Below are 22,112 nucleotides of genomic sequence, written 5' to 3'. Positions count from 1 at the left end.
ATATATATATACACACACACATATATATATATATATATACATCGATAGACACATATATATATACATATACATATACATATACATATATATACACATATATATACATATATACACACACACACACACACATATATATATATATATATATATATACACATATATATACATATATACACACACACACACACATATATATATATATATATATATATATATATATATATATATAGTATCCAGTTTTATATATATATATATATATATATATATATATATATATATATATATATATATATATATATATATATATATATATATATATATATATATAAAACTGGATACTCTAAATTGACTGTAGGTGTGAGTGTGAATGGTTGTCTGTCTCTATGTGTTGGCCCTGGGATGGACTGGTGACCTGTCCAGGGTGAACCCCACCTCTCACCCGTAGATGCTGGGATAGGCTCCAGCCCCCCTACGACCCTTAACAGGAACAAACGGAAGACAATATATGTATGTGTATATATATATATATATATATATATATATATATATATATATATATATATATATATATATATATGTATATGTAACAACAATTTCAAAGTCACTGATAGGTCCATGATAAAAGTTTCTTGTGTCCTTAATCACAGTCTGCTTGAATTCAGAGCCCAAAAGGGGCAAGCCAGTTTTTTATTTATGTGCTTTGGTCCAGACAGGTCCAGGTGTGTAGCAACATGGAGAGGTACTTAGCTGACAGGACAGGCAAAATGCGCTTCACTCCTCCAAGGATTATGCACAACTGCTCTTTAGTCTCTCCCTGTCGCGCTCAGTGCACCTGGGTCTATCTGCCACATAACCGCCACTGCTGGAGGTCAACATGTTGGTCTCCAAACCAAATGCTTTTCTTGTCATCCTGCCACCACTGTGTTAATCACTGGTACAGTTTTGGAGTGGAGCTTAGTCATCAGCAGTCAGTGTGTACAAGGAAAGGAAAGGAGGGCAGAGCCACACGTTCACCAAGGTAGGAGGAGTGACTCTCACACACACAGTCATGCACACCATGTGACAATTAGCTTCAAGTGAAATGTATCTAGCCGGTCCCTTCTGCATTCTGGAGTTACAGAGAAGGGCTGCAGGAGGGAAAAACATTTCTTTATGAGCTCAGGACACCTATATGTGAATCTTTGCGAGGCAAAGTACATCCTGGGGGTACTTTTAGGTCTTGCATAATGCCTATTATGAACTTTGGTCATGACATAATCATTTAACAAAGGCGGCAAAAGAAAAAAGCTGTTTTACGATGCACCTAGAAATGAATTTAATGCAGTAATAATATGCCCTTTAAGCACTTACCCTCTTGTATAACTGTTGTGTCATTAAAGGTTTTCTTCAGTCCTAAAAGCTCGTGTGATAAAGTCAGAACTGTAGTCAGCTAAATGCATTTAAGCATCGCAGGTCTTTGGGAAGCTCCAGAGAATTTCTGTTGTACAGAAATGCAACAGCAAGGGGGATCTTGGCCTAAATAAAATGCCGCTTTCATCGTAACGGGTGGCCTTATTCTTTGATCTAATGATGGTACCGTTGGATGGAGAGAGCAATGGATTTTATTAGATGGGGGTCAAGGCTCATGAGGGCTATTTCGCGCCGGAACACCTGCAGTGACAGCAAAAACAGCCAGTCCAGATAAAACGCTGCACTTCTTCTTTTATGTTAAAAATGATTGTTGATGCTGGAGCATGCTGACTGCATGGCAAGTATATTTAGAATTTCAGATGTTATTCTTCTGATGCATTTGTCAGAGTTACGGGCAGATCATCTGATATTCTGCAAAGCTCATTTAGCTGTTAGCTCCAGAGCTGGATATTCCAGATAAATACAGATCAGTGCAGCGAGAGGGGAGAAAAAGTATTTTGAAGATTTTAAATGAAGAGTTGAATAAGTTGGAGGGAGTAGCCATCTCATACTGATGCAAAAGTGAGCGCACTTCAGTTTTGGAGAGTGGTTTCATGAAGAAGAGTTCGAAATTGATTCTCTTCGAGGCAGGAAAGAATAGATCGATGTGCGTCATATCATCTCATCATGTCTTCCCGCTTCCTGTCAGGATTGTGTACCCCAGTATTTCAAGTATACAGTACTTGTGCACCCCAAATGAGCATAAAAATGGTGTGGGTCAAGCATTAATCATCCTCTGTACCCACTGGTGAGCTTGGATGGATAGTCCCTGTGATGCAGGAGCAGCATGCTGCTTGAGGTAAGGTTAGACAAAGAAAGTATACATTGCACATTTATTACAGGCTTTCCTGGAAAGTAGAATAACTTTTTCCAAGACCCCATGTTTGATATTTATTATCTTTGTGATAGATTCCCTCCTCTTCTCCCATTCATATTTTTTTTTTAATTTAACCTTTCTTTAACAAGGAAAGGATCCTATTGAGTTACAGTAACTCTTCTCCCAGGGAGTCCTGGCCAAGACAGGCGGAAAAAGAACATTTCAGAATCCACAAAAGACAAGATCAGGCCACAGACTACACCGCAAACCCCACACGACACGCACTAGAATGCTAGACATTACACTTAATGTCAAGCTAAGGTACAAGCTAATGTGTACAAACAACTAAGAAGGGCATCAAGTCAAAAACATTGTTCACTCAGGTTTGATTTTAAAAGAGTTTTTTAAGTATTACTTATTCCAGATTGAAGGTAGCTTGAAGTTCATTGCAGATTTTTGGTGCATACGATGAAAAGGCTGTTTTGTTCTGTTCTTGTTGACGGTGGAATGAATATTATTTTTTTTCTGATGATCTACTCCAGTATACACCATTATAGTAAGAAAGCAAATTTGAAATGTAATGAAGTCATCTACCCATGAGTGCTTTAGCAGCCCAAATCAATGTGTGGGATTTCCCTCTGATGGAAAGGGAAGCCCATTGTACAGTTTCATACAAAGAGTACATCTATTTTTTTTTTTTTTTTAATAAAGATGAAGTGTAGTGCATGTAAAGTTTTCCTCTTCCCTTCAGTGTTTTCTTCTCGCCGCCTGGCGGAGACAAAACTGTAGAATCTGAACGATAGTTTCACATGACTGACAACCGTGTTGAACATCAATAATCTACTTGCAATGAAAAGAGTGAGGTAGCGAACAATCTGCTCCGCTCCATGATGTATGCTTCGCGAATAAAGTTTCTCCTGACTTAAAGCTGCTCATCAATGAATTTTTTTTTTTTTTAAAAAGTGGCGCTACCTATAAAATTGTAAGATTTTGACATTAAATTGGCACCGGATTTGGTAAACCATACCAAAAACCAACAATTCCCTCTTGCAGTTGAATTTGTCTCTGTATTTGAATTCAGTGTTGAATTAGTTGCATTTATTATTTGCATTTGTAAAAATGTAAAAAAAAAAAAGAAAAAAAAGAAAAAAAATGGAGCAAACCTGATGAAGATCATGTACTTTTGTATTTGATGCCGGCAACTTCAAGAACACAGTCAGAACAGGAAAACTGGAACGCATATAATTCTGACATGACATTTACAGGAGCAGGGATTAATAACTGAATAAATAAATGTTATGCATAACATATACTTTTACTTCACGTATACATTTTTATACTTTATACTTATACTTAAGTAGATGTTTGAAGGGACACCTTTACCAGAGTAGTCAGGTCAAGTCAATTTTATTTATATTGCGCCAAATCGCAACAAAAGTTCTCTCATGACTCTTTACTAGTAGAGCAGGTCCAGTACCAAACTCCTTCAATGAATCTACACCCAACAATTCTCCATCAGCAAGCACATCCTGCAACAGCGGCGACAAAAACCTTCCTTTTAACAGGCAGGAACATCAACAGATCCAGGATCAGTGGGGACGGCCTTCTGCTTTGACCGGTTGAGGGGAAAGAGAGCAGGAGAGCGGGGCAGAGACAAAGACAGATAATGGAGGAAGACAGATATAAAGAAAGGAAAGAGAGGGACAGAGATAAAGAAAGAGAAAGGGGAGAGACTGATGGACAGAAGGGGACGTGAGCACTGTTTAGCAGGGCATTTCTACGTCAAGTAAAGGAGCTGTGTACTTCTTCCGCCCCTCTGGGACATGTAAATTTAACTCAAAACATGTTCAGAAAAATGGCTCAAAAGACTTACAGGCTGTTAATGAATATGACCACAAAAAAAAAGTTTTATTTATGTAATCTGTGCGATTTGCTGAGGAGATTTGAAGCCCTGTCTCAATTCTGTTCAATTCTTCTGAAGGAGAAATCCTCTGAAGTGCATCCAAGAGAACATGGGTGATAACAAGGGCCTGGCTCCTCTCTCTCTCACAGTCCTTCAGGCCATTAGTGGAAAAGACTCTTTGCTGGATCGTGATTGTATGAAACAACTGTATCTGTCATGATTAGCTTTTTTTTTTTTTTTTCTTTGGAGACTCTCGCCGCCGAGTCCTTCCAGCTGGCTTCAAACAGAGGGTGTAAAGATCGAGCAAGTGACATCGTTTGCGGCTGCTGCAGGAGGATTAGCAAGGTGATGAAAATGCGAGAGGGGCTGTGAGCCCGATCGGAATCAAAGGAGCTTTGAGGTAATGAGGGGGATTCGGTCAAAGAAATGGAGATGGTCTTAGAACAAAGGTCTTAAGCACACTGCAGATCAAGATACGACTTAACCGAAGCCCTTGAGGGTGTGAGGCAGGTAAGCAGCCGTATACATTCCATGAATAAACCATCGGTTTCCTGAACCACACCAGCATATTTTTGAGACAAAAAGTCGATCACAGTTTTGCTTTTACTCATCACTTGCAGTCGGTTGATTTTTTTTTTTTTTACTCTCCTGCTTGTGTATTTTTGTCTTTTAATAAGCCAAATTGAGTACTGTTTATGCTGGGTGACACTGAAAGCAGACGCTCTATTTCGGGGCGAGCGACAGTCTTGACAACCGTCTAAACCAGCTAACAAACAGATCCTTGTGTTTTTTTTTTTTGGGGGGGATACTAGGAGACATGTCACTCCCTGAGCCCAACAAGGGGACATTTGTTCTATATTTATGCCACCTCTGAAGTGTCAGAAATATTGATGACCCCAGCAGAAATTAGCCCGCCTGTCGAAATAGAATCGTGCAAATAAAGGGCTTTTCATCTTGTGCAGCGCTTGCAGTCTTTGCAACGCTCATCGAGTCGCCGGAAATTGTGACCGAACAAGCAAAAGCTACCGACACACCGGATCGTTTTTGGTCTAAATTTAAACCAAGCACGTGTCGCGTCAGCGCAGAAACCCTCTCATTATGGGAGTTCTTTAATTGAAGTGAGAAAACCAGTTTTCGGGTTTGTTTGTTGTTTTTTTTCTTTGCCATGAGGAGATTTGAGCATCTGCATGTCTGTCATTAAATGAAAACGGGGAAGCAAGAAAGAATAAATAGAATTTTTGCTGGTGTTTTTGCTATGATTGTAGGAGTCAGATTGTACAGGGTCGAGTCTTTTGTTTATATTAAAAAGTGAGTCAGACAACTGCAATCCAAAATGACTCTTCCGTCTCGTTAAAAGAAAAAAACAACAGATGCAAGCATTGATTTACAGTGTGAATCAATTCCTTTCACCCCTTGATTCAAAGTTCGAACTCTCAATGGTAAACACAGGTTGTTTTTTTTTTGGGGGGGGGGGGGGGTGGGAACAAACGATCCAAACATGAAAACCAAAAACATCAACACCAAGAGAAGACAATGGCAATTGATCAGGCAGTCGATGGAAGAGGTGGCATCTCTCCTATCAGATTCATTAGTTGTCCGGCAGCTCTGACATTTCCATTTGCACACTCCAATTGCCAAAATAAAATAACCGTTCTGCTCCCATCCCTCTGTTCTATTCGAGGTAATCACTCCTGCGCTTTTCTCTGTTCCGTCATCCCTCCATCACTGAGAGTGCAGCTTCATCATGATGGAGTTCATGTCAGATAATAAACAATGTGGGTCTGTTCCCGTGCGACCCAGCGTCCTTCAATCTGGGGTCACTTGTACAAATCACCTCAGGGGAGGGCACACTTGTTTTTTTGTTTTTTTTTAATTTTCTCGCTTTCAGCAACTCTTTTGTCTCCCTTCCTCCCTGGCTTCTTCTGGATACATAAACAATTTCCTACCAGAATCATCATCATACACAATCGCAGGAACTTGTCTCAGCCATTCATTTCTGTTTGACACAACCTTTTGACTCCTCTGCACTGGGGGCTAAATGGTCTCTTTTCAATAGAGACTTGGAAAAGTAGGCAAATCATACAAAGTGAGTGGCAGGCAGAGAGGGAGAACGGCTGAGCGCCTCTGGCTCCGTGAACCCAGACAACCTCGAGTTTTCTTAATGATGTCTTTCCCAAGCCGGACGGAGATGCATCGGCTGATTATGCTGCAGATCTCTCAGTCTCACTTTTTCTTTCTGCAACCAGATCATGGGCCCATCCCTTGAACTACCCATCACTCTTCTTCCCCTCAATACTTCACTGTACATTCATCCTCCCACCATTTATATATTTAATTCCTTCTTCCGGACTTCCACCCATTCATACTAGTGGCAACACAATGAGAGACTTTTGGTCAAATTTGACGACACTCCCTTCCAACGGTGGCATTTAATCAATGGAAATCTTATTTTGGGGATGAGCAGAGTGGAAGTTGTTTTTTTCATGAGCTACTCTATAATGGAATAAGGCAGCCATAAGGCCAGGTCCCTCATCACTGGGGACTCCACTGATTGAGGTGATTGAGTTGTTTAAATATGAGTTTTGAATTCTGCCTTCACTTCCTTGCAAACTGTGCTTGATGGGAATTCACTTGAAATTTAGTCATGACATGTTCAAGTGTCAATTAAAAACGGGAAATCCGATTGAAAAAGCTTCCTTGGAAGCTTCTTTCATTTGCATTAAATAGGTAGGGATATAAATTCAATTATTATCATTTATTATAATTAATATTTTTGCTATACATATATATATATAGCATGAGCTACTCTACACTTTCTCTCTCTCTTTCTCTCTCTATGATACTACATATGTAATGGATAGAGCTTTTCCTTTAAACACATTTATGCTTTTGTTATTGACAAATTCAAACACTACAAATATGTATTCGATGAAGGTTGCAAATACTTTTACATGTATGTATTTGGGATTTTTTTCTATTCGTGTGTGCATCAGAAATATCTTTACGAATCGTATTTTTTTATATGTGAATATTTTTGACTTATATATGGTATGACACCTATTTGTGTGCGCGTTGAAAATACATTTGTGAATCTTTTTGTCCATTTATTCCTCTCTGTGTGCGTTTATTACTCACGAGACTGACAGCGAGACTCCATACTTCTCGCCCCTCCTAAAGTGACAAGTGTCTAGTATTTCGTCTTGGATTCACTTCTTGGAGACAGATGCGAGTTAGACTGATGGCGATGATGATGATGAAGATGGTATGGCATTTGGCAGGTTGCACACACAGATGGTGGATGCCCAGTGATTTCACTTACTGCGAACAGTGTGTTAGATTTGGAATCGGGAATCACAAGTTTAGAGGGAAAAATAAGCGAGGAACAACAAAACACATGCACCCCCCCCACACACACACACACACACACAATCCCATTGCTAACAGCCAAAACATGATGACCAACAAGAGTTGGTTCATGTTTGCACTTGAATATTGTCGTGTGAATCCGTGTGAGTCCTTTGCGAGAACCATTTTGAATTGTTGAACTCTCAGTAGGGATCTTGCAAATTTGCACAAACCCACCAAACAAACACCAAACCATTACATTACGTGTGTGATATTAGCCCCAACAGTACTATGGCCTTGTTTTATTGATGCAGTGCCGAATAGGGAGTGTTTCTTATGCTTCTTGACACAAGGCCTGTACAGTGAGCAGGGAGAGCAGGTTTAGCTATGATCAGAATAGCAATGACCTTTGTAGTATTGATTTTAGCTGGGGTTGGTCTAAGATAAGCTCAGGTATGGGAACAGTGTGTGCCCTTTTTATGTCTGTGCAAGGGACTAAAACTGGAAGCTTGGCCTTTTCCAGAAATACCAATATCCCTCATAATAATGCCCTAATTACAATGTGCAGCGACAGACAACAAAAGCTGCACAGGAGAAAGGTTGTTTTTTTTTCTATCTAGAAGATTTTTTCTGTCAAAGTTATGTAAAAAAGACCACATGGTTATAGGTTACATCATCTGTGTGTAAATTGCTGTGTTGTAAAAATTGGGGAACATGGTTTCGGTTTGATATCCTGGGACATTTTTCCTGGTTTCTAAGATCAGTGTTTAGGACAAAATCTAATATATGGCTGTAGTCTCCTCATTGTTTTATCATGACAATGCCATGGCAAGGTGTAAGTGCTTTTGTCAGATTATTAGACCATCATAATTTTTGCCTTGGGGTTTTTTAGTGTCATGCAAGATGATATTTGCACATTTTTCAGTCTCCCATGCACCCATTCCATCTTGGTTAGCAACTGTAGAGTTAGCAAAATGTTAGAACAGTAACAACTCGTGCTGTGGGGGGGTGCCCAGCGGGACCGGGGTCCTCTCTCTGCCCTGTCTCTCTGTGGATTGCTTCTGGGTGGGGGTTGCTGCTCCTATGCTTTCCTGCAGGTCCTGGCATGGGTTGGGCCCGCAGGAAAGTGGGCTGTTTCCTGGGGGGATGGGTGGCCTGGGGCACCCCGTGTTCTGGGGGTTTCTGAGTGCCCTGGTGGCTTGGTCCTGACCTGCCTGCTATCCTGGACTGGGGGTGTGATGTCCTGGCCCCCCACATCAGCTACAGCCAGTTACCCACAGCATCCAAGACAAACTGTAGCACACACATACACACACACATACACACATACGCGTATACACACATACACACATGCGGTGCACAACTGATCCATAATCACACACTCAGACATTTATCTAAAAATTATATTAAATCAAATGTTAAATCTGCACTGGAAATTCTGCAACCAAAGTTTTTTTCTTTTTTTTTCTCTGTTGTTATCGTTGTTACTTTTTTGTTTGTTTCTTTTGTTTGTTTTTTTTCTGCTATTGCTGTTGTTGTTTTTGTCTCCCCCCCTCCCCCTTGTCTTCCCTATCCTGTCCCTGTTCTCTCTTCCTGTCCACTCCTGAGCCTCAGTCCGGTAGCTTCATCAATGAACCAACACCATTCCTAATAAAATGAAGCACAAACGGCGATAGGAGGAGTTTATCAGATTCCTCCTTTGCAGAGTAAAACTGCTTCAGCACAACAAGGCACCAGGAACACTGATGCTGCTTGCCCCAGCTGCTGAACAGGACAGGTTAAAAAAAAAAAAAAGAACAGTAACATTGTTGTTACTCATCTCGCCATTCCAGCTTCATACATCACCCTTGTGGTCTATTTTCCAATGATGTTGATATCGATGGCCAAGGATGGCGGTTGGCAGGGTAGTTTCTGTTTTTTTTTTTTTTTTCTGTCACAAGTAAAGGGTCCTGCTATTCCCAAGACTACAATATTTCTGTTTTCCATGCCTAGGCTGTAACCATCAGGTTTGCCTTGATTTTTTTACTTGATTGGTGATCGAATCCTTGCGGAGGGAAAAGTATTTTAATAACTATTAAACACATGACAGCACTATAACAAACCACACTGGAAATTAAAACGTGTTTAAAAGTTGGATTTCTTTCCAATTTACCTGTCACATACTCTGGTGTGCAGAGATCCATTTGGGGAAAAAAAAAATTGAAAAGTTACCGTTTCATATATGCGGCACGGTGCAGTGGTCAGCACCGTTGCCTCACGGGAAGAAGGTTCCAGGTTCAAGTCCCGGCTAAGGCGCGGGATCTTTCTGTGTGGAGTCTCCATGTTCTCCCTGTTCCTGTGTGGGTTCTCTCTGGTACTCCAGCTTCCTCCCACAGTCCAAAGACATCAAGAGGGGACGAGGCTGATTGATACTCTAAATTGACTGTAGGTGTGGCTGTGAGTGTGAATGGTTGTCTGTCTCTATGTGTTGGCCCTGTGATGGACTGGTGACCTGTCCAGGGTGAACCCCGCCTCTGGCCAGAAAGCCGCTTGGATAGGCTCCAGCTCCTCCCCGACCCTCAACGGAAAATGGATGGATGGATGGATGGATGGACCATTTCATATAAAGAATTTATTTGCAAATAACAAAATATCGTTACAAAAACTTATTACATGACAAGAGTATCAATAAACCCCTAACAGTGTCATTTAACAATGTAGTAAGGTGATGTTGACCTCCTGGATGAGGAAATGCACGTAATGATGGTGGGGTGATTCTGTATTTACGTGTCTTATTCAGGATCAGGCCTGACGTGACAGATTAAAGAACTATAACATCAAGTTTTCTCATTAATCACAACAATTTACTCATTGTACAAAGCAATAAAGGAATTGTTCCTCATTTAGATGTTAGCTCCTTGTCATACCGTTTATTTTTCTCAACAGAACAATCAAAACTTGTGAGGAGGAATTTTGGAGAGAACTTTTCATGTTTCAATTGTCCTTTTGTAGACAATTTAGCACACATGCCAACAATTCATGCAATTTGCTTGAATTGAGAAGAAAATCTTCAAAATAGGAATACAGAATAATTCTCATTGAAGAATTGAGCAAAAGTAAGTGTTTGTTATTTCAATACTTTACGCCTGTATATTAAGGAAGAAGCACTTTCATGAATGAATTATCCTGATCTCATTACTCTATGTCACCATACAATAAGTACATCCAAGTATGTACCGTATCTTAAGTATCCATCGATCTTGAATGCATTGAATTGTCTTACGTGCAATTACAAGTACAAGACATAATTACAATCTTAGGTAATTAAAGAGCCCTCAAGGGACCACCAAGAAATATTTTAGTGGAAATGAAGAGTCAGTATATCCCATTACACTACTGATTATGCTCTCGCTATTCATAATTCGCCAGTGGTGGTAAATTAGACATTGTCAATTAAACAAAAACCTTATGACTGTAATTCAAAATCCCAATAATCCAAATAAAGGCTTCTTAAAAACAGAGAGGCCAGACTTTGTCAAGACAGCAGAGCACAACGTCTGGAGTGGCGTCCTCGTACGTAATTGTCAGCAAAAAAAGCAAAAGAGTAACGGGAGAAGAAGACTAATGGGATCCTTAAATGTGTAACAAAGTCCCAGGCACTCAGCTGCTAATTAGTTTGATTCACCAGCCACGCTTAAAGCATTGCGGTTTGTTGTTTTGCTCTCATCATTTCCTATCTCCTGTTGGTATCCACTCTTTGAGGCTCTGTTTGCCATCAGAGGCCCACCCTCAAGTCACAAGAAAACATTGTTGTTTTCCTTCCTTCTCGTGGTGTAAAAAGGTTTCAGAAAGCGACTGTAGCTTGGTAATGACTTTACAGTAAGAGAGAAGAAAAAAGTTCACCGAGATAAAGGGAGTAAACACAGTACATGAATTGCCAATGGAGGCTTCCGGACGAGCAGGATGTTGCAGTACAATAACAAAATGACACTGTCCTCGAGGCTCTCTGGGATCACAATGGTCAAACGGCAACAGCAAATTATCCAAAAAAAAAATACAGAGAAAGACATGGTAAAGAGGTGTATGGATGAGGCTACAGATTAAAACTATCATTTATCGTAAAAACAGGAACCTTTGCACTGTGTTCAACAGAAATGAAAAGAATAAAATTAATCTGCTTTTGCGAAAAGCAGCCTGGAAAAATCAATGGTGTCCAGGCTGTAGGAGATTGGTTGCAGTTAAATTTCTGATCAATAATGTAATAAGGGTATATGTTTTTATTTATGTGGCATTTGGACAAAGTGTCAGAACAAAATATATTTCAAAGGTGGACAATAAACTCACTATTGTCTTCAGTGTAAATATGAGAATATTTCACTTAAGCCCGCGCTGATCAATAGGTTGAGTAACATGTACGGAAAGAGCTGCTGCCTCAATAACCACTGCAAGTGGAGCTGCTATATTGCGATCCTTCATTCCAGGAGTGTGTTTTCCATTTCAGATACTCACAAATTAGTGTCTTGAGCTCAAATATCAAATAGACTTTTTTCCTGCATTGCTTCGAGAATCTAGAATGCCTAAATAGATAGCTATCAACTCCAGCTGAAAATCCATGGACGTACAAATGATGGCAAAACCGACAAAACAAAAAAAAAAAGTCTCTGAAGTGAAATGTCCAGTACAATCCCTGACTTATTTTCAAGTGGTATGCTCAGTAAAACAGAAACACTTTGATTTACACGGAGATATTTGTTTTTAGCTTCATTTAATCCATTTTTTGATGACCGAGCATATGACTGAATCACGAAGATATGGATTATCCTAGACGATGTGCTTGCAAAACTGACGTTTTTGGACAGTTTTGCTGTTGTTTATATTTGGTGGCCATAAGCGGCATTAGCTTCAAGCTAAATGTACACATACGCGGCTGACTCTTTCTGCATTACAGAGCCACAAAGATGGAAGCGCAAATCTCATTTTTTTTGCTTTGCTTGAGTTAAAACTTCATCAAAGGAAAAACAAATGTGTCACTGATGTGTTTGGTTGTGACGGAAATACAAATACTCGGAACATTCAAGTGGGGAACATAAGGAATGGTCATGCTAGCATAGAAAATCGGGCAGATTATGACAGGAAATGTGGAAAGTTTTGATGTTGAGTGGTGCAAAGACCAATCCGAGTGCTCCTTTTTAGAATTAGAAGTGGGGTCACTGGAATTAATGTTGCAGATATTTTTACATGTAATTTGCAGCAGCATAGAGACTACACTTAAATTGACTTGATACACTTGTGGATTTCTTTCCTTCCCTCTCAGGCACTTATCAGAAAAGGGTAGGTAGCCACTGACTCCTTTTTTCTTTGCTCCTTCTCTTAACCACTACCCACCTCCACCATGATCTCTGCCCATCTGTTTGCTGTCAGAGGGGAAGCTCGTCTTTCTCCAGCTTATCTTCCCCCACCACGAAACATTCATATCACCCTGACCTAGCCATCCATCTTCTGTCATCTCCCTCCATCACTGTATGTGCATGTTTATTTAGGTGTGTGTTGGACCTTGAGCTGTATTTTCTCACCCAAAACCTTCCATGCCTACCTTCCAACAAACCAGACAAACTCCTCTGTTCGCTGTCTGTATTTGCTCCAGTTGTATTTTTGTATTTGTGTAATCGAGAAACAGACCAAGGGCAAGCATCACGAGGTCTGTCTCATTCTCATTTCGCAGTTTATTGTGGTTGATGTATCTGAAGATGACGACTGACAGCTCCGCAACCCTTTGAACTTCACATCAAAGGATGACAACATGGTGGGCACTGCGTGGCAATTTGATCCATCCAAATGAGTTGCCGCCATCAGACATGGACCATCACTGATCTGAAATTCAGAAAAAAGTTTCTGGAAAGCTCATTCATCCCCTTCCATTGGACGTTAAATTGTTTAAAGTTAAACTGTTCTAACTTGCCCAGTAGTGCTACAGACAGTGACCTTTCCCGATTGAAAGAAGTTTTCTCAACTACCACACACTTGTCACCATATTTATAAGTGCTCAAGCTCAGCTGCCCCACAGATGATGCACACTATCATATGGAAGAAATAATAAAGATGTATTTTTTTATCAGTACACCTTAGCTCATTATTCTGGTCATCAGTCGTAGTATTTTTCTAAAGTGGTCAAGTAGTATTACTCTATATTGCAAAGCAACATAGGTTATATAAAGTTGCAAACTAAGCAAAGTATCAAAGAAAAACTGCCCTCTTCAGGAGAGAGGAAAAACAAAGTTACGATTATACAGTTGTGATCACAAAGTAACTGCAGCGAACAGTAAACAGCAACATTACTAGGGCAAAAAAACCCTCAAACCAAGGCTCTCAGTACATACATGTACCACCATTCCACCCTAGAATACCTACAAAACCAACACTAGAGTTGGCAAAAAGGCTAATACAGTACATTTTTTGGCCTCCTTCAGAACAAATACGCTTGTTTATTTGAGACCATAACATATGAAAGAAGTTGCTCACAGAAAAAGAGATGATTTTTTTTTTAAATTGTGTATTTAGGTATTTGGTGGGGAAAGAAGAAAATGGTTAGAAGGTTAACTTAAACTAGAAAAAAACTCAATAAAAAGGGTTGGAGATCCCAGAATAAAACAGTCAAAGAAGGGGGAAGCAACTGAGCCAACCTGCAAAGGCTTGTCAGAACCAGTGCATCTCTAACCTGTCTCCTTAAGAAAAGGCAAAACAAACTTAAGCGTCACAAAAAAACAAACAAAAACAGGGGCTTCCAAAGACTTCCAACACCCACTAAAACAACAAACTAAAATAATCTCCAACATGTCAAACCACAGTGGGGAAAAAGACAAAAGAACAGAAGAAGGGAATGACAGAGAACAATCCCGTTTCCATGTCCTGGGGCCTCATGTATCAATACTTGCGTGGATCTCACACTAAAAAACAGTCGTCACAAGAATCCCGACAGTTGCGCACACAGAAAAAAAAACTGGATGAATCAATCTGTGTCCACGCACATTTCCTTGATACATCCCAATCGGCGTGGAGTTGAGCGCAGATGTCGGAGTGACCGGGCCCACCCTTGTTACGCCCACCTATAAATACGCAAATTTATTTAAATTGTTAAACTGTTTGTGCTTGTCAGGGAAAGGGGCACCTGATGGAATTTGAGCAGTGGGTGGCAGCAGTCAAGGGCAGCACCTCTGTGGGAGGTTGTTGCCGCCACCCATCTCATCCAGCATGTGTCTAGTCTGACTCACGAGAGAGGTAATACATTGGACCTTGTTTTCACTATCGGTCTAACGGTTAGGGATGTCCATATTGTGGACTTGATGTTGTCTGACCACGAAGGTGTAATGTTTTGCTTATCTTTTGACAACAACTTTGTTCCGGAGAAATGTGTGAAAAGCTCCCGCATTATAAACAACTTAGCAGTGGAGAGCTTTAGAGCTAGTTTCCAGTGCAATGTTTTGATGTCGCTGGATGATGACGTTGACTGTTTGGTTCGTGTTTTCAGCGCCCACTGCGCAGCCATCCTAGATGACGTAGCGCCTCTCGTCATTCGCTCTGCCCGCCCCACAAATTCATCTCCCTGGATGAATGAGGAGATCTGTGCGCTCAGACGTGAACGCCGCAGAGCAGAGAGAGACTGGAAAGCGTCCAATCTGGAAGTCCATAGACTGTACTATAAAGACCTCACGTCTGAGTTCAAAAAGCTGGTTGAAACGGCCAGGACTGCTTATTTTGCTAATGTCATCTCCTCTAGCATGAACAACCCCAGAGTGTTATTTAACACCATGACCACAATTGTTGCTCCTCCTCTTCCACCTGTACCCGTGTTTTCAAATGATGATTGTAACACCTTTCTCTTGTATTTAGTAAACAAGGTTGCAGATGTAAGACCCAACATCACCCCTTCCCCCTCTCCCCCCGTCCCCAGTCCAGTTGCTTTACCATCATTGAGCAGCTTTTCACCTGTCTCTCTTGAAGAGTTTCTGGAGGTAGTTAGCTCCATGAAGACCTCTCCCTCTGGACATTCTCCCCACCTCCTTGCTGAAGCAAGTTATCTTGTCTGTTGCCCCCTGCCTGGTCACCATCATTAACAGTTCCCTGGTCACAGGTGTGGTGCCCTCTTATTTTAAGCAGGCGGCAGTCCAACACCTCCTGAAAAAGTCCAACCTGGACCCCTCCTCTCCACTTAACTACAGGCCCGTCTCAAAACTACCATTCATATCCAAGGTGTTAGAGAGAGTTGTCGCTAACCAACTCAACTCTTATTTGTCCACATATAACATCGGTGACAAATTTCAGTCTGGTTTCCTGAAAAATCACCCCACCAAGTCTGCACGCCTTAGAGTGTCCAATGACATTTTGATGGCCTCCGACTCCAGCAAATGCTCTCTTTTAGTCCTATTAGACTTAAGCGCAGCTTTTGACACGGTCGACCATGGCATCTATTGGACAGACTAAGGAACTGGGTTGGTGTGTCAGGATGTGCCCTGGAATGGTTTGCCTCCTACCTCAGCGAGCGTTGCTTCGCAGTGTCCGCTGCCCCTTGCATGTCTGACACTGCCCCTTTACACTGTGGTGTACCCCAGGGTTCGGTGCTGGCCCCTTTTTGCTTTGTGCTTGCTGCTGCTAGCCCAGCTCATCAGGACTTTTCCTGGTGTAGCATATCATTGTTATGTGGATGACATCCAGTTGCATTTTTCTTTCAGACCCGAGAATATGCAATGTCTCAGCATTCTGCTGGAGTGTTTGGCCGCCATCGAGGGCTGGATGGCGAACAACCCCCTACAGTTAAATGCGGCCAAGACCGAGGTGCTAGTCATTGCCTCTGACAGTATCACAGCCAGGGTAGTAGATCATCTGGGCCCTCTCAAAAACAATGCCCACCCTAGTATCAGGACCCTTGGTGTACATTTTCATCATTCAATGCTCCTGGACACTCATGTAAAGTCTGAGTCGTAATTGTTTCTTTCACTTAAGAAACATTGCCAAATTGCGTTCCATCATTTCGCACTCAGAGCTGGAGATGGCTATACATGCATTTATTTCATTTAGGCTAGATTACTGTAACTCACTTTTCTCTTGCCGAAACAAAGCATCCATAAACTGTCTCCAACTGGTCCAAAATGCAGCTGCCAGATTACTCACCAGGTCTAAGAAATCTTGTCATATCACACCAATACTTGCTGCCCTACATTGGTTACCTGTTACTTTCAGGATCCAGTACAAGTTATTACTGTTCACTTACAAGGTTATCCACGGCTCTACTCCCAGCTACATCTGTGACCTCATCCACCATCACACCCCCAGTCGCTCTCTGCGGTCAGCTGACCAGGGGCTCCTGGCAGTGCCCCGCACTAAATTAAAACGCCTCTGGAACTCGCTTCCTCAGGCTCTGGGTAGCTTTAGAAAGCAGCTAAAAACCCATATGTTCCAGTAAGCCTTCTTAACGTAGGCCTAAGGTTACACCCTCTCCGGGGCTCTATTATTTTTCATTTGTACAGCTGTATGGTCTTCTTATTTATTGCTGGTGAAAAATGCACTTGCACCCTCTGTCAGACGGCCTCTGTCACAAAGCTATGGCTTTTATTACTGATGTTGTTTTTGTTGTTGTGTCGGTGATATCAGTCACCTGACTGTTTTGTTTTATCTGTTTTTATTGTAAAGCACTCTGTGTATTAGTACTGTGAAAAGCGCTATACAAATAAAATTTTACTTACTTACTTACACCCACGCTGACTCTGAGAGCCTGGAGGGTAAGTGGCAACTCCATTTCTTACACAACATTTCCACATGCTTTGCCACAGATGTAAAGGCAACAAATACACAGAATCATCCATTTAAATAAACCAATATGTTTAATGTTTAACAGAAATTGATCCGTCAGCCATGCTGCCAACATGCAGCACCCCTGCTGGCTCACATGCCAGCCCGTCCGCCTGATCAGAGTCATCCGCCAGAATCAGTGGCATTAGGGCCAGCCTGTTCCCTGGCCCCAGCACCAGCACCAGGCCAACAAGCGGCAGACGGTCCTCCAGCTCACCCAAACCCAGCGGCACATCCTCCAGCCCACACGGATCCAGTGGGAGGGTCCTCACACAGGCAGTCCTGCAATCGCAGGAGGACATTATTCGGGGAATAGCGGGGATCAATGAGCGGCTCGACCACCTGATAAATGTTCTGGAACGTTTAGTGGAAAAAATAAATTAATCTGGTTTCATGAATCATGTAATCGCTTCTTACCCATTCACATTGTGGAAATGAAATTCTGGTGTGCGAGGACAGCTGCCTGGCCGGGATTGGCGTCCATCCCTCCAGCCTCTGGGTCATCTTGTGGGGGGACATGCTGCTCAGCCTGGGGGACGCAATGAAGGTTGGCCACATTGTGAAGGACACCACATGCCATCAAAATGCGGCACACCTTTTCCGGGCGATAGACCAGCACGCCCCCACTCGGGTCCAGACAGCGCCACTGACCCTTCAGCTGGCTGATTGCCCTCTCCACCTCTGACCAAGCGCGGGAGTGGAGGTTGTTGTAACTCCGCTCACAGTCAGTGTGGGGGTTGTGGAGAGAGGTCATCAGCCAGGTTCTCAGGGGGTAGCCACTGTCACCTGCATTAAAAAAAGACCAGTGTTGCACACTTTTGGTTTAAGTGACTGGTGCAAGTTAAGTTTCTCGAATAACAATATAATTAAAGGTGCCATAGAGAGGTTGAACGCGGTATTAATTCTTGTTCTGTGATGTGATATATAACCCCACAAAAAATGGTTGGGTCTGTAATGGCTCAGAACCTTCTTAAAAGGCTCTCTGAAACCGCTATGTTACCATGTTGGGTTTAGAATGCATGGTTTGTCCCTATTGGCATCATTTCTGACCTTATCTGGCAACCTCATTATTTATGCAAGTGCATGAGTTGACGGCGATCGGTTGCCGTTGTTTATCTGGCAACCTCATTTAACTGCTACTCAGTGATTGGCTGCCCTCACTGTCACTGAAAAGAAAGTACTCCCACTTTCTCGGCTAACTGTCGCCGGTGCTAACTGTGACTGCTACTGTCAATTAACAACATTCCATATCATACAACAACATTCGTAAGATAAGATACCAAGTAGTCACGGCCCATTCGCGGATCCAGCCGTATATGCAGTGGCGGGGTGGCCGTCGGGACAACCGGGAGTTTTCCCGGTGGCCTGGCCCCTTGGTAGCCCGCCTGGCTGGCGAGATTCCTTCCCCCTCAAGCCAGGCCAGGCCAGCTATCGACAGACAGTGCAGATAAAACAAAGGTCTCAATTCTATCGAGGCCATTCATTCAATCAATCTGCTCAGTCAGTCAGTCCTGCTGCTGCAGTCTCCAGTTTGTGTCACGAGAGAGTGATAATCGCCCCCTCTCGAAATATGTCAGAGGGGCGTGTGTGAAAGGGGTGGGTTCAGTGTGTGTGAGTGGGGGGGGGGGGCACTGACTGAACTGTGACGTAACACTTCAGCCAAAAACGCATTTGTCCATTTTCCCGCGGCGATTCAAAAAAGGGGAGATACTTCAAATCGAGGTTATGACACTGCCTCTCTCTTCGTGTGTATTCCCCACAACTTGGGGATGTTGAATAAACACCAAAAACACGAAAACGATGATTTTCATTCTAGGGGACCTTTAAGCATTTACTCACCCAGCAGCCAGCTGTCCATCACCGCACCTGCCTGCAGACTCTCCCCAACAGTGCTGTTGGACAGAATGTGTGAGTTGTGCGTTGAACCAGGCCACCTCGCAACAATGTTGAGCAGATTCATCTGCGCATTGCAGATGATCTGCACATTGATGGAGTGGAAACCCTCATGATGAACGTAAGCGTATTCCTCATAGGACAGTGCTTTTATGGCAACACGAGTGCAGTCAATGGCTTCGATTACATAGAGAATCCGGCTATTGCTGCAAATTGCACTTTAATATTGGCCTGTTCAACCGCACCATAAGGGAATTTAATGTACCTGCGGGAGAGGCGGATGATCAGCTCCACCAAAGAATCTGCTTTTTGACAACTTCGATGGCACCTCTGGAGTTGGGGTGAAATAGCGCAAGAATAAACAAACTTTTCGCGTTGATACATCTGAACGTGAGCGCCGATCCTGGCGTCCGCAAGATTTTATTGCGCAAACAGCGTTGATACATGAGGCCCCTGGTCTCTCTGCCAGCAGCAGGAGTTGAATGGGAAGGAAAGACAGGCTCGTCTGCTCTTCACCTATCTGCTTGATAAGTAATGAATCTCAGGTGTGATTGAGACAAGTAGAGGAGAGAGAGGGGCACCTGAAAGGAAACAGTAGCAGCAACAGAGCAGCGGGGCTACACAGCAAGGCTGCAGACCTACAGCGGCTCAGGCAGGCTGCTACCATTAGTATCAGCAGGAATATTTGCCCTAATAGTGTTCATGTCACCTTTTCAGTTCAGTTTGGCACTATTATCATTATTATTATTATTATTATTATTACTATAGTAATGCCAGCATTGTATTCATACCAGTGTCAGTATTAGCACTTTGTGCAGCTGTGGTAGTTTGTATTTTGTGGTAGTTGATGGATGTTATTATTGCTACCTAGTTTACAAATCAAGCAGCTACAGTCATTATTTTTGTGCATCTAAGTTTCTCTGTCCTCAGGCTCATTCCACTCCTGCCTCTCTCTTTTGTTGTCTTACTGAATTGACTTGACTGGACTGGAAAATGTAATTGGCATTAAGGGAACTGCATTACATTGTTTTGAATCATATTTGCTAGGACAGTCTCTCAGTCCCTTTAATGATGTTTCCTCTTTGGCTTAAGTTAGCCACAGGGTCTGTGCTTGGACCAATACTCTACCATGTATCTACTTCTGGTAAATAATATTTTTAGGAAAGACTTGATTAATTTTCATTGTTATACAGATGATCCTCAGCTGTACTTATAAATGCATCCACATGAAAGCAGTCAGTTTACAAACCTTGAGGCCTGTCTTAAGGAAATAACAACATGGATTAGTTACAATTTTCTATTACTAACCTCTTTCTATTCCGAAGCTATTGTGCAGGTCCCAAACCATCTTTGAAACCCCTTATCGAATGAGATAGGTAACCTGGACAGCATTACCATGGCCTGCAGCACCACCCATATGGAATCTGGGAATTATCTTTGATCAGGATTTGTCCTTTAAGCCCCAGATAAAACAAACCTCCAGAACTACCTTCTTTCATCCACGTAACATAGCTAAGATTAGACATATCCTGTCTCAAAAACATACAGAAAAACTAGTCCATGCAAATTACTTTCAGGCTGGATTTCTGCATTTCCCTGTGATCAGGATAACCCAGCAAGTCTCTAAAACCTCTCGAGTTGGTCTAAATGCTGCCTGTATACTGACAAGAAATAGTAGAAAAGTTTATATCTTTCTCGTATTGGCTTTTCTGCACTGGCTCCCAATGAAATTAAGAATAGAATTCAAAATTCACTTTCTTATATTTGAAGCCCTCAACATTCAGGCATCTTCATATCTAAAGGAGCTCACAGTTCCCTATTATCCAGTTAGAACTCCATGCTCCCGGAAGGCTGCTGGGTTATTTGTTGTTCCTAGAGTCTCCAAAAGTCAAATGGGAGCCAGCGCTTTCAGTTATGAGGCTTCTCTCCTGTGCAACTGTCTTCCAGTCTCAGTCTGGTATGCAGACTCACACTCTACATTTAAGAGTAGACTAAAAACTGTATATTTTGACAAAGCTTACAGTTAGCTTCTGCTTGCCCTTGGTTATACTGCCATCGGCATAGCCTGCTAGGGGATCTCCCATGATGTTCTAAGCATCTCTCTCCTCCTGTACTCATTCATAGCCTCTACATACATATTACTAACTTGACTTCTTCCCAAGAGTCTTTGTAATTTCTCACCTTGCAGAGCCCTGACTGATTCTGCTGCTGGAGGAGGCTGCAAATGTGCCGTGCCTCAGGCTGTTATCTCAGGCTGTTACCTCAGTATCAATACTACTCTTAGTACTAGTAATATTCATATTAGTATTTACAGCACTGTAATAATGTTAACATTAGCATTGTAAATGTTAGCATTTAGCACTGTAAATGCTCTTATGCTGAAATGCGTTGCTTGGGTAGTTTTGGTATGTTATTAGGATTATCATTAGCTATTTTGCTATTCTTGCTGCTATTGTTGTTATTGAATGTTAAAGTCTCCCCTTCCATCTGTTTATATTTCTGTCTTTTTGCTTTTGTATTGTTTATTTCTCTCTCTCTCTCTCTCTCCCTCTGTCCCTCTTTCCTTTTCTGTCTTTTCCCTTCCCCAACTGGCCAAAGCAAATGGCCACTTCCAATAACCCTGGCCTGCTTGATGTTCCTGCCTTTTAAAAGGGAGGTGATTGTCAACGCTGTCACTGATGTACTTACTCATGGGGACCTATTTTGCGTAAAACTGTGGTTCTAGACTTTGGGCGGCATGGCTTGGAAAGCAAGGGGCCACCTGGCAACTGAAGTGTCGCCGGTTCGATCCTCACTTCCCCCAGTGACCATGTCAAAGAATCCTTGAGCAAGATACTGAGCCCATAATTGCCCCTGATGGCCTAGCGATCGACTGGTGAGCCA

At 42.2% G+C, this 22,112-nt stretch overlaps 1 pseudogene; it reads left to right on the top strand.

The window, feature by feature from the left end:
- The first annotated feature begins 20,358 nt into the window (after positions 1-20,358).
- On the top strand, positions 20,359-21,256 carry LOC147262958 (uncharacterized; annotated as a pseudogene).
- Positions 21,257-22,112: the final 856 nt, after the last annotated feature.

The sequence above is a fragment of the Aulostomus chinensis genome, chromosome 4 (genome assembly GCF_037954235.1).
Source record: "Aulostomus chinensis isolate RoL2024-O1b breed Wild chromosome 4, RoL_Achi_v1.0, whole genome shotgun sequence".
In the NCBI taxonomy this organism is placed as follows: domain Eukaryota; kingdom Metazoa; phylum Chordata; class Actinopteri; order Syngnathiformes; family Aulostomidae; genus Aulostomus; species Aulostomus chinensis.
The sequence above is the reverse complement of the archived record's forward strand: the minus strand, read 5'-3'. Positions and strand labels throughout refer to the sequence as shown.